Source organism: Phyllobates terribilis, unplaced genomic scaffold (assembly GCF_046119375.1).
Source record: "Phyllobates terribilis strain yellow unplaced genomic scaffold, ASM4611937v1 Scaffold_171__1_contigs__length_4068163, whole genome shotgun sequence".
NCBI lineage: Eukaryota > Metazoa > Chordata > Amphibia > Anura > Dendrobatidae > Phyllobates > Phyllobates terribilis.
Genome location: NW_027362931.1, coordinates 1,708,567 through 1,725,616, shown reverse-complemented (window position 1 = coordinate 1,725,616; position 17,050 = coordinate 1,708,567). Strand labels below are relative to the sequence as shown.

Below are 17,050 nucleotides of genomic sequence, written 5' to 3'. Positions count from 1 at the left end.
GAAATCCACCAGAGAGATGTCCCCGTCCTCTGTATCCCCAGGACTGTCCAGAGGAGAATCGCAACATCCCGGAGGATCATCAGGTAGACGACACTGAAGTCCCCACAATATCTGACCATGAAGTGATTGGACCTGAGCTCATCTTACATTTTTTCTTTTTTAGGGTGAAGATCTGATTGATATTAAGGTTGAGGTTATACATGGAGAGCAAGAGGCGACCGCAATATGGGCCGATCAGCAGGGTGAGGAGGGCAGACTGTCATGTCGGTTCTGTGGCCATCTACTACTACTCCCATCATCTCATGATCACATGACACAATCTACAGTGGCATGTAAAAGTTTGGGCACCCCTGGTCAAAATTACTGTTATTGTGACCAGTTAAGCAAGTTGAAGATGAAATGATCTCTAAAAGACCTAAAGTTAAAGATGACACATTTCCTTTGTATTACGCTTGGACATTTGTGTGCTCAGATAACTTTGACCAATGATTCAAACCTTACTTAGCCTGTTAGGGTAAGGGCTCGTTCACTATCATCGTTAGGAAAGGCCAGTGTTCTAAAAACCCAGCCTACTCTAACAATGTGCCAAATAAACAGCAGCCATGGCTTCTTCTAATCCGCTGTCTAGCACTCTGAAAATGATGGAGGCCCACAAAGCAGGAGAAGGCTATGAGCAAAGCGTTTTCAAGTTGCCTTTTGCTCGGTTCAAAATGTAATAAAGAAATGGCAGTTAACAGAAACAGTGGAGGTCAAGATAAGGTTTGGAAGACCAAGCAAATTTTCAGTAGGATTGCTAGAGAGGCAAATCAGAACCCCAGCCTGACTGCAAAAGACCTTCAGAAAGATTTAGCAGACTCTGGAGTTGTGGTACATTGTTGTACTCTTCAGAGACACCTGCAAAAATATGGACTTCATGGAAGAGTCATCAGAAGAAAACCTCTCCTGCGACCTCACCATGAAATTCAGCGTCAGAAGTATGCAAAAGTACATCTAAGAAGGTCTGATGCATTTTGGAAACAAGTCTTGTGGACCGATGAGGTTAAAATAGAGCAATGATCAAAGTTATGTGGAGAAAAAAGGGCACAGAATTTTAGGAAAAGAACATCTCGCCAACCATTAAGCATGGTGGTGGATCAATCCTGTTTTGGGGTTGTGTTGCAGCCAATGGCACAGGGAACGGGTAGAGGGAAGAATGGATTCCATGAAATTTCAGCAAATTCTTGATGCAAACATAACATCATCTGCAAAAAAGCTGAAGGTGAAAAGAGGATGACAAATGATAATGGTACTAAACACACGTCAAAAGGCGCAAGCTGAAGGTTTTACAATGGCCCTCATAGTCCCCTGATTTGAACTTCATTGAAAATCTGTGGCTAGACCTCAAAATAGCAGAGGATGCAAGACGACCCAAGAATCTCACAGAACTGGAAGAATTCTCCAAAGAAGAATGAATGAAAATCCCTCAAAAAAAAATTTAAAGACTATTGTCTGGCTACAAAAAGCATTTACAAGCTGTGATACTTTCAAAAGGGGGCGCTACTAGCTACTAACCTTGCTGGGTGCCAAAACTTTTGCATTTGCCCATTTTCCCTTATTGAATTTTTTTTTAAATGTAAAAGATGAAAATATATATAATTTATTATTTATTGTTTTGCCTAAAATACAAAGGAAATGTCATCTGTAACTTTAGGCCGTTTAGAGATTATTTCATCTTCAACTTAACTGTTCACAATAACAGTAATTTTGACCATTGGTGCCCAAACTTTTACATGTCACTGTATTCTGTCACTATGTGTTTCCTACAGATGGACTCATGGAAAGAAATCCACCAGAGAGATGTCCCCGTCCTCTGTATCCCCAGGACTGTCCAGAGGAGAATCACAACATCCCGGAGGATCATCAGGTAGACGGTGCTGAGCCCTGTACCGGATCTGTATATGGGGGACATTTCTGATCGAGGTCATAGATGTCACAGATTTTGGTGGCTTCTTGTATTGCGCTGATTGTTACATCTGATATATCAGGAGGAAGATCCGACTAAGAATAAAGTGAAGGACGAGACAGAAGAAGAAGCGATGACGATGAGGGATCAGCCGTGTGTGAGTGACGGGAAGGAGGAGATTCCTGTAGATGTTTCCACAGGTGTGTAATAATGACCGGCGTGTGATGATGATGATGATGACCGGCGTATGATGATGATGATGATTGGCATGTGACTATGATTAGCGGCGTGTGATGATGATGACTGGCGTATGACGATGATGATTGGCATGTGACTATGATTAGCGGCGTGTGATGATGATGACTGGCGTATGACGATGATGATTGGCATGTGACTATGATTAGTGGCGTGTGATGATGATGACTGGCTTATGACGATGATGACTGGCATGTGACTATGATTAGCGGCGTGTGATGATGATGACTGGCGTATGACGATGATGATTGGCATGTGACTATGATTAGCGGCGTATGACGATGATGACCGGCGTGTGATGATGATGACTGGCGTATGACGATGATGATTGGCATGTGACTATGATTAGTGGCGTATGATGATGATGATGATTGGCATGTGACTATGATTAGCGGCGTGTGATGATGATGACCGGCGTATGATGATGATGATGATTGGCATGTGACTATGATTAGCGGCGTGTGATGATGATGACTGGCGTATGACGATGATGATTGGCATGTGACTATGATTAGTGGCGTGTGATGATGATGACTGGCTTATGACGATGATGACTATGATTAGCGGCGTGTGATGATGATGACTGGCGTATGACGATGATGATTGGCATGTGACTATGATTAGCGGCGTATGACGATGATGACCGGCGTGTGATGATGATGACTGGCGTATGACGATGATGATTGGCATGTGACTATGATTAGTGGCGTGTGATGATGATTACCGGCGTGTGATGATGATGACTGGCGTATGATGATGATGATTGGCATGTGACTATGATTAGCGGCGTGTGATGATGATGACTGGCGTATGACGATGATGATTGGCATGTGACTATGATTAGTGACGTGTGATGATGATGACTGGCGTATGACGATGATGATTGGCATGTGACTATGATTAGTGGCGTGTGATGATGATTACCGGCGTGTGATGGTGATGACTGGCGTATGATGATGATGATTGGCATGTGACTATGATTAGCGGCGTGTGATGATGATGACTGGCGTATGACGATGATGATTGGCATGTGACTATGATTAGTGACGTGTGACGATGAAGATGACCGGCGTATGACTATGATGATTGGCATGTGACTATGATTAGTGACGTGTGACGATGATGATTGGCGTATGACGATGATGATTGGCATGTGACTATGATTAGTGACGTGTGACGATGATGATGACCGGCGTATGACTATGATGATTGGCATGTGACTATGATTAGTGACGTGTGATGATGATGACTGGCGTATGACGATGATAATTGGCATGTGACTATGATTAGTGGCGTGTGATGATGATGACTGGCGTATGATGATGATGATTGGCATGTGACTATGATTAGTGGCGTGTGACGATGATGATGACTGGCGTATGACTATGATGATTGGCATGTGACTATGATTAGTGACGTGTGACGATGATGATTGGCGTATGATGATGATGATTGGCATGTGACTATGATTAGTGGCGTGTGATGATGATGACTAGCGTATGATGATGATGATTGGCATGTGACTATGATTAGCGGCGTGTGATGATGATGACTGGCGTATGACGATGATGATTGGCATGTGAGTATGATTATCGGCGTGTGATGATGATGACTGGCGTATGACGATGATGATTGGCATGTGACTATGATTAGCGGCGTGTGATGATGATGACTGGCGTATGACGATGATGATTGGCATGTGACTATGATTAGCGGCGCCTGATAATGACCGGTGTGTGATATTGTATGAAGTCTCCGGTGCAGTGAAGCTTTATCCGCCGTCCACATCACAGCAGAAGCGTCCGGTGATGGCGCGGCTGCTCCTGTACAGAGTCCGGTTGCGCACCGATGAATAACTGGGCCGCATTCACACCTCTTCTTAATGATTTAAGAAGCACATTTTTAATTTTCCTAATTGTGTTTTTTTATATTACTTCCATCTTTTATTTTCATATTATTCTTACACAAGTCTCATGCTGCCATATAAATGACTGAGCTTGCGATTCGGACAGAACCCCGGGGGAAGATTCCGTATAATGAGGCGCTGTGGACGCCGTCTGGCCTATGATCCAGTGATGTCCATCTTTTTCAGCGTGCATAAAAGCGCAGTCGACCAGAGGGTAGACGGAGTCCGGTGTAACTCTGCTGCCTCATTATTCTGAATGGATCCCTCGGGGGTGTCATCTGAATCATGTATTTTGTAGATTTAGATGGAAACCCCGATGTACAGTGGGTACGGAAAGTATTCAGACCCCTTTACATTTTTCACTATTTGTTTTATTGCAGCTATTCGGTAAGTTCTAAAAAGTTATTTTTTTTTCTCATTAAAGTCCACTCTGCACCCCATCTTGACTGAAAAAAAATACTGTAGACATTTTTGAAAATCTATTAAAAAAGAAGAACTGAAATATCACATGGTCATAAGTATTCAGACCCTTTGCTTAGTATTGAGAAGAAGCCCCCTTTGGAGCTAGTACAGCCATGAGTCTTCTTGGGAATGATGCAACAAGTTTTTTACACCTGGATTTGGGGATCCTCTTCCATTCTTCCTTGCAGATCCTCTCCAGTTCCATCAGGTTGGATTGTGAACGTTAGTGGACAGCCATTTTCAGGTCTCTCCAGAGATGCTCAATTGGGTTTAGGTCAGGGCTCTGGCTGGGCCAGTCAAGAATGGCCACAGAGTTGTTCTGAAGCCACTCCTCTGTCATTTTAGCTGTGTGCTTAGGGTTATTGTCTTGTTGGAAGGTGAACCTTCTTCCAAGTCTGAGGTCCAGAGCACTCTGGAAGAGGTTTTCATCCAGAATATCTCTGTACTTGGCTGCATTCATGTTTCCTTCAGTTGCAATCAGTCATCATGTCCCTGCAGCTGAAAAATACCCCCATAGCATGATGCTGCCTCCACCATGTTTCACTGTTGGGATTGTATTGGGCAGGTGATGAGAAGTGCCAGGTTTTCTCCACACATACCGCTTAGAATTATCACCAAAAAGTTCTATCTTCGTCTCATCAGACCAGAGAATCTTATTTCTCATAGTCTGTGAGTCCTTCATGTGTTTTGAGAAAACTCTATGCGGGCTTTCATATGTCTTGCACTGAGGAGAGGCTTCCATCTAGCCACTCTGCCATAAAGGCCCGACTGGTGGAGGGCTGCAGTGATCGTTGACTTTGTGGAACTTTCTCCCATCTCCCTACTGCATCTCTGGAGCTCAGCCACAGTGATCTTGGGGTTTTTCTTTACCTCTCCTACCAAGGCTCTTCTCCCACGATTGCTCAGTTTGGCTGGACGGCCAGGTCTAGGAAGACTTCTGGTGGTCCCAAACTTCTTCCATTTAAGGATTATGGAGGCCACTGTGCTCTTAGGAACCTTGAATAATGCAGAAATACTTTTGTAACCTTGGCCAGATCTGTGCCTTGCCACAATTCTGTCTCTGAGCTCCTTGGGCAGTTCCTTTGAGCTGATGATTCTCATTTGGTCTGACATGCACTGTGAGCTGTAAGGTCTTATATAGACAGGTGTGTGTCTTTCCAAATCAAGTCCTATGAGTTTCATTAAACACAGCTGGACTCCAATGAAGGAGTAGAACCATCTCAAGGAGGATCACAAGGAAATGGACAGCATGTGACTAAAATATAAGTGCCTGAGCGAAGGGTCTGAATACTTATGACCATGTGATATTTCAGTTTTTCTTTTTTAATAAATTTGCAAAATTGTCTGCATTTCTGCTTTTTTTCAGTCAAGATGGGGTGCAGAGTGTACTTTAATGAGAAAAATAAATGAACTTTTTAGAATTTACCAAATGGCTGCAATGAAACAGAGTGAAAAATTTAAAGGGGTCTGAATACTTCCCGTACCCACTGTAAGTGTTCACCGTACAGCACAGGATAAATATGATCCAAAATGTTCTGTACCCCAAAATGCCACCATTAAGAGCTTCTACTCAACCCACAAAAAAACAAGTCCCCACTCAGGTTCATCATCTGTAAACAGTAATATAGGGGGTGTCCATATTACTGGTAGCACAAAGGTTCTGGAAAAGTGACTTGGCTCCCATTTAAAGAAATCCAGTGACATCTGCGCTCCCAAATCCAAATGCCCCCTCCTCCTGGGCCCCACCGTGGGCAGTTAGCATCCACATGTTTGGCATTACTGTAGCAGGGAGAGCCAATTTATTTCTCCAGAAAGCACTAGCTGGGAATCATGTACTGGGCGCTACAACGTAAGGGCACTACAATGTACCGGACACTACAATGTACTGGCCACTATAATGAAATATTTGCATTTTCACTTCGCAACATCCATTACTGCTCGTTTCTGGAAAGCACCCATGGAGTCAAATTCATCACTACACCTGTATATAAATTTCCATAGGGGTGTAATTTCCAAACTGGTGTCACTTGAGGGGGGATTCTGCTCTTTTGCCACTTCGGGGCTCTGTATATGGAGTCTGCAAACTGTTCTACTAAAGTTTGTTCTCCAAGAGTCAAATAGCGCTCCTTCCCTCCCGAGTCTCGCCATGTGGCTAAGCAGTACTGTACAGACACATATGGGGTATTGCCCCGTTCAGCAGAAATTGTGTAACAAATTATGTGGTCATCTTTACCCATTTTCCCTTGTGAAAATGTAAAATCTGGGGCTAAAATAACATTATAGCGGTAAAAATGTAATTTTGTTTTTCTTCACCGTTCAATTGTATAACATTTTGTGAATCACAATTACCTTGTATTCATTGGGAAAGTGCGCGGTGGATGCTGGGTGTGACGCTCGGGGAAACCCCACCCACAGCCCGGCGTCCACCGCGGGGATCGCATCACCGAGTCACGCCTCACTTGACGCGACATCAGGGGAAACAAGAGCCGGCTGCAGCCGGGGGTCGCGTGATGCCTATAAGTGGCCAGCGATAGCGCCGCTCACAGGTAATAAAGACAAAGCAAGATAATTAAAAAAAATCTTCTCTCAACGGGTTAATTACATTGGGGGCATTTTTAACCGCTTCGCGACGGCCCACTGTAGATAAATGTCGGCGCTTGCTGGGCTCTGTGCAGCGCCAACGTTTAAAAACGGTGGGTGGTCTCGCAGCGCTCAGGACCCCCAGGGTCCTGCAAGTGCTGCGATTCCGATGCAGAGCGTTAGCTGTGACAGGGGACATCATCGGGACCTGATTGAATCAGGTCCCAATGATGTTAACCCTTTGCTATGTTCTATATGCCGCTTTCTATAGTGATCGCGGCATATAGAAGATAGACAGAGGAGAGGGAGTCGTCTTACTTACCTCTCCGACAGACCGCTGATACCTTCCAGGACCTGGCGTTGCTATGGCAGCTGGAGGTCACATGATCGCCTCCAGATCTGCCATATATGGTGTCCTGCCAGGCTCAGCCTGCAGCTGAAGCCTGGCAGGACACACTGACTGTGAAACAGTCAGCAAAGATCTCATGTAATGTAATATATGTCTATTACATTGCATGACATCAGTGATCAGAAAAATAAAAATTAATGTCCCATACAGGGACTAAGTAAAAATGTAAAAAAAAAAATGTTTTTAAACTGTTAAAAAAAAAAATCACTAAATAAATAAAAATAAATAAATAAAATATTACACCAATAAATCCGTATATTTATGCAAAACCAAAAAAGTACACATATTTGGTATCGCCGCGTCCAAAACAACCCGATCTATAAAACTGTCACACTAATTAACTCCTTCTGTGCACACCGTAATAAAAATAAATAAAAAACGGAGCAAAAAACTATGCTTTTTCATCATATTGCCAAACAAAAAGTGGAAAAAAATGCGATAAAAAAGCAAAATGGAAATAAAAATGGTACCGCTGAAAACGTCATCTTGTTCCGCAAAAAAAAATCCGCCAATACAGCTCCATCAGCCGAAAAATAAAAAAGTTATAGCGCTCAGAATAAAGCGATGCAAAAAAAATATTTTTTCTATAAAATTGTTTTATTGTGTAAAAAGGCAAAACAAAAAAAAAATACAGTAAGTGTAGTATCGCTGTAAACGTACTGACCCAAAGAATAACACTGCCTGATCACTTTTACCACACGCAGAACGGCATAAAAAAAACCCTCAAAAAACAATTCCTGAATTGTTGGTTTTTGTTAATTTTACCTCCCATAAAACGGAATAGAAAGCGATCAAAAAATGTCATGTACACAAAAATGGTACCAATAAAAATGTCAACTCGTCCTGCAAAAAACAAGCCGTCACATGACTCTGTCAGCCGAAATATGGAAAAACTATAGCTCTCAAAATATGGCGATGCAAAAACTAGATTTTGCAAAAAAAAAGCGTCTCTTAGTGTGTGACAGCTGTCAGTCATAAAAACCCGATATAAATCTGGTATCTCTGTAATCGCACCGACCCGAAGAATAAAGTAATCTAATCAGTTATATCACACGAGGAACGGCATAAAAAATAAAACCAATTCTTCACCTGCTACTGATTTGTTTATTATGTCTCCCAAAGATCGCAGTAAGGCTCTGCTCACATTTATCCTGCGCTCTGCGCTGAGCGCTCACACCAGAGTTTCCGTGTAAATCTCTGAAATACGTGATTCAGACGGAATCCATGACGGAAGATTCCCTGTAATGAGGCAGATATAGGCCACTGTGGACGCCGTCTGGCCTGTGATCCCACGGTGTCATTTGTTTTAGGCGTGCATAAAAGTGCGGTTGGCCACAGTTTTGTGCACTTCAGAAAAAAAGGACACTGCTAAACAGAGGCCAGACGGAGTCCAGAGTAACTCTGCTGCCTCATTACAGTGAATGGATCCCGCAGGGGTTTCATCTGAATTACATCACTTGGAAATTTAGATGGAAACCCCGATGTAAGTGCTCAGCCTCGAGCGCCGGATAAATGTTACGTAAAATGTTCCCAATAAAAGCTTCAACTCAGTCCTCAAAAAAAGCTAGTCCCCACTCAGGTCCGTCATCTGTTAAAAATATTCCAAGTTACTGGTAGCAGAAAGGCTCTGGAAAAGCGAAATGGCCCTTGCCCCCCAAAAGAAATTCAGAAAATTTTGTGCTCCCAAATCCAAATGCCTATTCTACAATAATTTGTTCTCCAATTGTCAAATAGCACTCCGTCCCCCCGAGATCTCGCCGTATGGCTGAGCGGTACGATACAGCCACATATGGGGTATTGCCACTTTTAGAAGAAATTGTGTGACACATTTCGGCACCATTTTTACCCATTGCCATGTGTGAAAATGTAAAATCTGAGGGTAAAACATTTTTTTTGTGGTAAAAACATAATTATGCTTTTTTCACTGCACAATGGTATAAATTTAAAAATTAAAAAATACTCACTACTTCCCTAGATGAATTCCTTGAGAGGTGTAGTTTACAAAATGGGGTCACTTGTGGGGGTTTCTGCTGTTTCGGCATGTCAGCGACTCTTCAAATGTGACATGGTGTCTGCAACCTATCCCAGCCAACATAGCGCTCCTTTCTCTTCCGAACCCTGCCGTACACCAAAGCAGTGGTTTTCCCCCACATATGGTGTATCAGCGTACTCAGGAGAAATTGCACAACAAATTTCATAGTGTAATTTCTCCTGTTACCCTTATGATAATGCAAAATTAAGGGATGAAAAACGTTTTTGTGGGAAAAATGTGAAAATTTTATTTTTACAACTCAATATTATAAACTTCTGTGAAGCACCTGGGGGTGCAAGGTGCTCACCACACATCTAGATAAGTTCCCTAAGGGGTCTAGTTTCCAAAATGGTGTCACTTGTGGGGGGTTTCCACTGTTTAGGCACATTAGGGGCTCCCCAAATGCAACATGGCGTCCGTTAATTATTCAAACAAATTTTACATTCAAAAAGTCAAATGACGCTCCTTCCCTTCTGAACCCTGCCGAGCGCCCAAACAGTGGTTTTCCCTCACATATGGGGTATCAGCGCGCTCAAGAGAAATTACACAAAAAATTTTGGGGTCCATTTTTCCTGTTACCCCTGTGAAAATAAAAAAAATTGGGTCTAAAGTAACATTTTTGTGAAAAAAGTTAAATGTTCATTTTTTTCTTCCACATTCCAAAAATTCCTGTGAAGCACCTGAAGGGTTAATAAAGTTCTTGAATGTGGTTTTGAGCACCTTGAGGGGTGCAGTTTTTAGAATGGTGTCACTTTTGGGCATTTTCTGTCATACAGACCCCTCAAAGTGACTTTAAATATGATGTGGTCCCTAATAAAATGTTTTTGTAAATTTTGTTGGAAAAATGAGAAATCACTGGTCAACTTTTAACCCTTATAGCTCCCTAACAAAAAAAAATTTGGTTCCAAAAGTGTGCTGATGTAAAGTAGACATGTGGGAAATGTTATTTATTAACTATTTTGTGTGACATATCGCTCTGATTTAAGGGCATGAAAATTCAAAGTTTGAAAATTGCAAAATTTTTGCCAAATTTCCAATTTTTTCACAAATAAACGCAAGTGATATCGAAGAAATTTTACCACTATCATGAAGTACAATATGTCACGAAAAAACAATCTCAGAATCAGGGGGATCCGTTGAAGCGTTCCAGAGTAATTACTTCATAAAGTGACAGTGGTCAGAGTTGAAAAAATTGGCCCGGTCACGAAGGCAAAAACAGGCTCTGGTGCGAAGTGGTTAATAGTAGTGGACAACTTCTTTAATTACGTGGACACTTTTCTATACTAAGGCCAAGATACGAAGCTTGAGAGAGTGAAATGGCACTTTAGGTACATTAAGGGAACCTGTCATCAGTAATTACCACTTAAAGAACTATTTGCTGTCTAATCTCTGCCACCCCTGACTTGTGCCAATGTCACCAGTTTATAAGTGTCATTCACTTTACCCGTCATTGTGTTAATGTTATGGCATGTAGTTGTCCTCCTTATTACCTGTACTTTCACTGACGAGGGTCTTCATTGTGAGATCCAGAAAATACATTCAGAAATCTCTTTTGTGTTGAAGGAAAAACTCACATCTAATTTATCTTTCATCCTTATAGGAAATCGTTGTGAGAATAACGGTTCATCACTAAACTGTAAAAAGGAAGATATCAGGAAGCACTCTAATGGAGGAAACCTCATCACCCTTCCTGCACCTCCTGGACTTCACAGCGCTTCACTTTCTTATAATCCTCCTAATCATGAGGAATCATCTCCTGAGCAATCTCACATTATTACCAAAAGTCCAGGTGGCAAAGTGGATTCAAGATTTCAGTGTGACAAGCAATTTACAAAAAGCTCAGATTTTTTAACACACAGAAAAAACAAAGGAAAAAAGCCATACTCCTGTTCAGAATGTGGGAAATTCTTTACATATAAATCACAATTTGTTATACATGAGAGAATTCACACAGGAGGAAAGCCATATTCATGTTCAGAATGTGAAAAGTCCTTCACCGGTAAAGGAAGTCTTATTATACATCAGAGAATTCACACAGGAGAGAAGCCATATTCATGTTCAGAATGTGGGAAGTCCTTCACAAATAAAGGGAATCTTATTACACATCAGAGAAATCACACAGGAGAAAAACCATTTTCATGTTCACTATGTGGGAAGACCTTCACAGCTAAATGGCATCTTAGTAGACATCAGAGCATTCATACTGGAAAGTCGCCATATTCATGCTCAGAATGTGGGAAGTGTTTTAGTTATAAATCAGATCTTGTTAAACATCACAGAATTCACATGGGAGAAAAACCGTATTCATGTTCAGAATGTGGTAAATCTTTTATACATAAATCAATTCTTGCTGCACATAACAGAATTCATACAGGAGAAAAGCCGTATTCATGTTCAGAATGCGGGAAATCTTTTATTCGTAAATCAATTCTTGCTGCACATAACAGAATTCATACAGGAGAAAAGCCGTTTTCTTGTTCAGAATGTGGGAAATGTTTTAGATATAAATCGCATCTTGTTAAACATCAAAGAATTCACACAAGAGAAAAACTTTTTTCATGTTTAGCATGTGGAAGATGCTTTGCAAATAAATCAGAGCATGTTATACATCAAAGAATTCACACAGCAGAGAAGCCGTATTCATGTTCATTCTGTGAGAAATGCTTTACAAAACAAAATTATCTTGTGCAGCATGAGAGAAGTCACACAGGAGAGAAGCCGTATTCATGTTCAGAATGTGGGAAATCTTTTATACATAAATCATACCTTGTAAAACATGAAAGAAGTCATACAGGAGAAAAGCCGTATTCATGTTCAGAATGCGGGAAATCTTTTATTCATAAATCAATTCTTGCTGCACATAACAGAATTCATACAGGAGAAAAGCCATTTTCTTGTTCAGAATGTGGGAAATGTTTTAGATATAAATCGCATCTTGTTAAACATCAAAGAATTCACACAAGAGAAAAACTTTTTTCATGTTTAGCATGTGGAAAATGCTTTGCAAATAAATCAGAGCTCGTTATACATCAAAGAATTCACACAGGAGAGAAGCCGTATTCATGTTCATTCTGTGGGAAATGCTTTACAAAACAAAATTATCTTGTGCAGCATGAGAGAAGTCACACAGGAGAGAAGCCGTATTCATGTTCAGAATGTGGGAAATCTTTTATACATAAATCATACCTTGTAAAACATGAGAGAAGACATACGGGAAAGAAAGTGTAATTATGTTCACTATGTTTTATAAAGTTTAATAAACATTGTTCAGCATAAATGAGTACACCCCCTTTGATGAGTAAGATTTTATTTAATAGCTCACTGAACACAAGATCAATTTTGCCAACACTAAGTTTCATAGAACATTTTTTTGTAATCAAAACATGAAAGTAATAATATAACTCTCATTACAAAATCTCAAAAGCTACTACATCTATTATTTTGTATGGCCTCCATAATTTTAAAGGACAGCACCAAGTTTTCTAGAATCACTGTCACCCTGTTCTTCAGAAATGCAACAGTGGCCTACCAAGGGAACAGAGTGATGGCAGCATCTTTTCTGTCACTATAGAGCAGAACATCTGTGAATTCAAGATCCCATCAATGAAATGTAGCTCCTCATGCAGCCCCACATAAGGACACGGCCACCACCAGGTCTCACTGTAGACACCATGCATTCTCATTGTATTCCTCACCTCTTCAATGTCATACAGTTTTGAAGCCATCAGTTCCAAAAAAAAAACCTTTATCTTGGTCTGATCACTCCAGAGTATAAAGTCCCAGGAGTCTTCATATGTTTCCGCATGTGTCCTGGCAGATTGTAGGGCGGCTTTTTTGTGCAGGGGATTTAGGAGAGGCTTTCTATGTGGACAACACCCATGTCTGCCATTCCTCTATAGAAAACATTGTCTGCTTTCAGCTCATCTCTCAATGCTTGGATGAAAAATCACAGTTGGGAAGGAATGGACGGGACAAAGAAAGTTACTGATAATCCGGCACTTGTTTTCCAGTGTGAATATTTTTTTTTATTGAAACATCCAAATTAAAATCATAGAAACATTAAAAAACAGGACATCCTGGAATAGTAGCAAAAAATCTACGCGTTTTGAACCGGCAATTGTGTTCGGTCCTTATTCATGGCATAATAAATAACCAGTAACCAGCTTCTTATACACATCATAGTGTGTAATGCACAGCGGAGACCCCCAGCCCCAAATGGACATGTGCAAGTATGTCTACATTACCCCTATGGATGATCATATGTCCACAACAAAAAGCATCCGTGCAATAGAAGAATGAAGTGTCTGCATCTATAATGTGTATATTATGTATAATTACTATAAAAGAGGAAAAAACACAATTCAGTAAATGGATACAAGGTCTGAAGGAAGCTTCATATCACTGGGGAATCTGGAGGCCAATTCCAGAATCCACAAGGCTTCTCGGGGGTGTACTTTTTATACCAATCTCCCCCTTAGCTGGTCTGGTGACATATTCAATACCCACAACTGTAAAGTGATTAATCCCTATTGTGTTGTATGAGATGTTGTGATGCTGCAGATGTATTACGTGTTGTGGGGCCAAGAACGTCCCTAACGTGTCCCCCAATGCGGTGACATAAGGGTCTGACCGTGCCCCCCACATATTGCAGCAGACAAGCTTCACAGTGTATGGTGTCAATGACGTGTGGAGCTACAACTAATGAGATGTCGGATATTATAGGGTTTATTATGGTTAGTAGATGCAGACATTTTTGCTTTGTGCACAGACTTGCACAAACCACATTTATTTCTCCCACATTCAATGAAACCTTTGGTGTTTGTCCTCCACGTGTCAGTTGTCTTTCTTGTTGCTGGATCCTTGTCGGTGTATAACATAGGTAAATGTTTTCTGGTAATATTCACTGTATTATAGGAATCTTCTCTGCAGCCAGTATTGAATGTATCTCTAGACTGATGGATGTTTCCTTCTTTGTGCGTTTTCGGTAATGTATGAAATATTGGACATTGTGGGTGATTTTCCTTTAATCGTTCTATTTGTTTGGCATTAAGTACAGCCGATACCAAACCCTCCTCCAAAAGACAATGTAAGGGGGTATTGTATGAATTAGTAGGATCTCCATCTAGAGTGCGGCATATATTAGTATCGTCATCCATGTTCATAACCTCCGGCTCATACAACCCACTATCCAGAGCTGTGATCGAGCCCCCTTTATCTGCAGCTCTAATGACTTTATTAGGGCTGTGCTCAGGGCCGTATCTGGCATTCATGCTGCCCTAGGCACTTTAAGTGGTCACGCCCCCTACTGGTAATTCATACTAAAAGTGCTCATACCCTTTAGGCCCCCTTCACACGTACCGGAGACACACACGTACACCCATTATAATCTATAGGCTGCGCACATGGTCACACGGACCGGACATGTCCGTTTTTTGCCGGCAGCTCGGACGTCAGTACGTCCTGCACACAGATGACATAAAGTGTGACATCCGCACACACGTCTGTGTGACACGTGCCGGAAGAGAGTGCAGAATAGAAATGACAGATATTTAGGTGTTAGATGTGCAAAGATCGAGATAGATGATAGATATCCGTGAGATATATAATTAGTGCCCTGTGTGTGGAGTTTACTGTACTTGTGTTTAGCTAATAAATTAAAAAAGCGATGTGGAGTCCTCCCTATTTTTGATAACCAGCAAAAACAAAGAAATGACATCACAATGAAATAAAAAATGAAGAAAACTACAAACATTCATATAATCATATTAGTCTCATTATATAAAATATACACTGCTCAAAAAAATAAAGGGAACACTTACACAACAGAATATAACTCCAAGTGAATCAAACTTCTGTGAAATCAAACTGTCCACTTAGGAAGCAACACTGATTGACAATCAATTTCACATGCTGTTGTGCAAATGGAATAGACAATAGATGGAGATTATTGGCAATTATCAAGATACCCTCAATAAAGGAGTGGTTCTGCAGGTGGGGACCACAGACCACTTCTCAGTACCAATGCTTTCTGGCTGATGTTTTGGTCAATTTGAATGTTGGTTGTGCTTTCACACTCATGGTAGCATGAGACGGACTCCACAACCCACAGAAGTTGCTCAGGTAGTGCAGCTCATCCGGAATGGCACATCAATGCGAGCTGTGGCAAGAAGGTTTGCTGTATCTGTCAGCGTAGTGTCCAAAGGCTGGAGGCGCTACCAGGAGACAGGCCAGTACACCAGCAGACGTGGAGGGGGCCGCAGGAGGGCAACAACCCAGCAGCAGGACTACTACCTCCACCTTTGTGCAAGGAGGAACAGTAGGAGCACTGCCAGAGCCCTGCAAAATGACCTCCAGCAGGCCACAAATATGCATGTGTCTGCACAAACGGTTATAAATCGACTCCATGAGGGTGGTATGAGGGCCCACGTCCACAGATGGGGGTTGTGCTCACAGCCCAACACAGTGCAGGACGCTTGGCATTTGCCACAGAACACCAGGATTGGCAAAGTCGCCACTGGCGCCCTGTACTCTTCACAGATGAAAGCAGGTTCACACTGCGCACATGTGACAGACATGACAGAGTCTGGAGACGCCGTGGAGAGCGATCTGCTGCCTGCAACATCCTTCAGCATGACCGGTTTGGCAGTGGGTCAGTAATGGTGTGGGGTAGCATTGCTTTGGAGGGTCGCACAGCCCTCCATGTGCTCGCCAGAGGCAGCCTGGCTGCCATTAGTTACCGAGATGAGATCCTCAGACCCCTTGTGAGACCATATGCTGGTGCGGTTGGCCCTGGGTTCCTCCTAATGCAGGACAATGCCAGACCTCATGTGGCTGGAGTGTGTCAGCAGTTCCTGCAAGATGAAGGCACTGAAGCTATGGACTGGCCGCCCATTCCCCAGACCTGAATCCGATTGAGCACATCTGGGACGTCATGTCTCGCTCCATCCACCAACGTCACATTTCACTACAGACTGTCCAGGAGTTGGCGGATGCTATAGTCCAGGTCTGGGAGGAGATCCCACAAGAGACCATCCGCAACCTCATCAGGAGCATGCCCAGGCATTGTAGGGAGGTCATACAGGCACGTGGAGGCCACACACAATACTCAGCCTCATCAGGAGCATGCCCAGGCGTTGTAGGGAGGTCATACAGGCACGTGAAGGCCACACACAATACTCAGCCTCATCAGGAGCATGCCCAGGCGTTGTAGGGAGGCCATACAGGCACGTGGAGGCCACACACAATACTCAGCCTCATTTTGACTTGTTTTAAGGACATTACATTAAAGTTGGATCAGCCTGTAGTGGGTTTTTCCACTTTGTACAGAACAAAGTATTCAATGATGTTACAGGCAGAGGACATACAATCCTTGGTATTTTGTATTAGGGTAGGGGTGATGTCAGGTGAAGAAGTGTATAATTGGGTATCGTCAACATAGAGATGATACTGGAACCCAAATCTGCT

General features: G+C 42.2%; 1 pseudogene; it reads left to right on the top strand.

The window, feature by feature from the left end:
- The window catches only part of LOC141212356 (uncharacterized), a 186,917-nt pseudogene that overhangs the window by 113,298 nt on the left and 56,569 nt on the right, over positions 1–17,050 (top strand).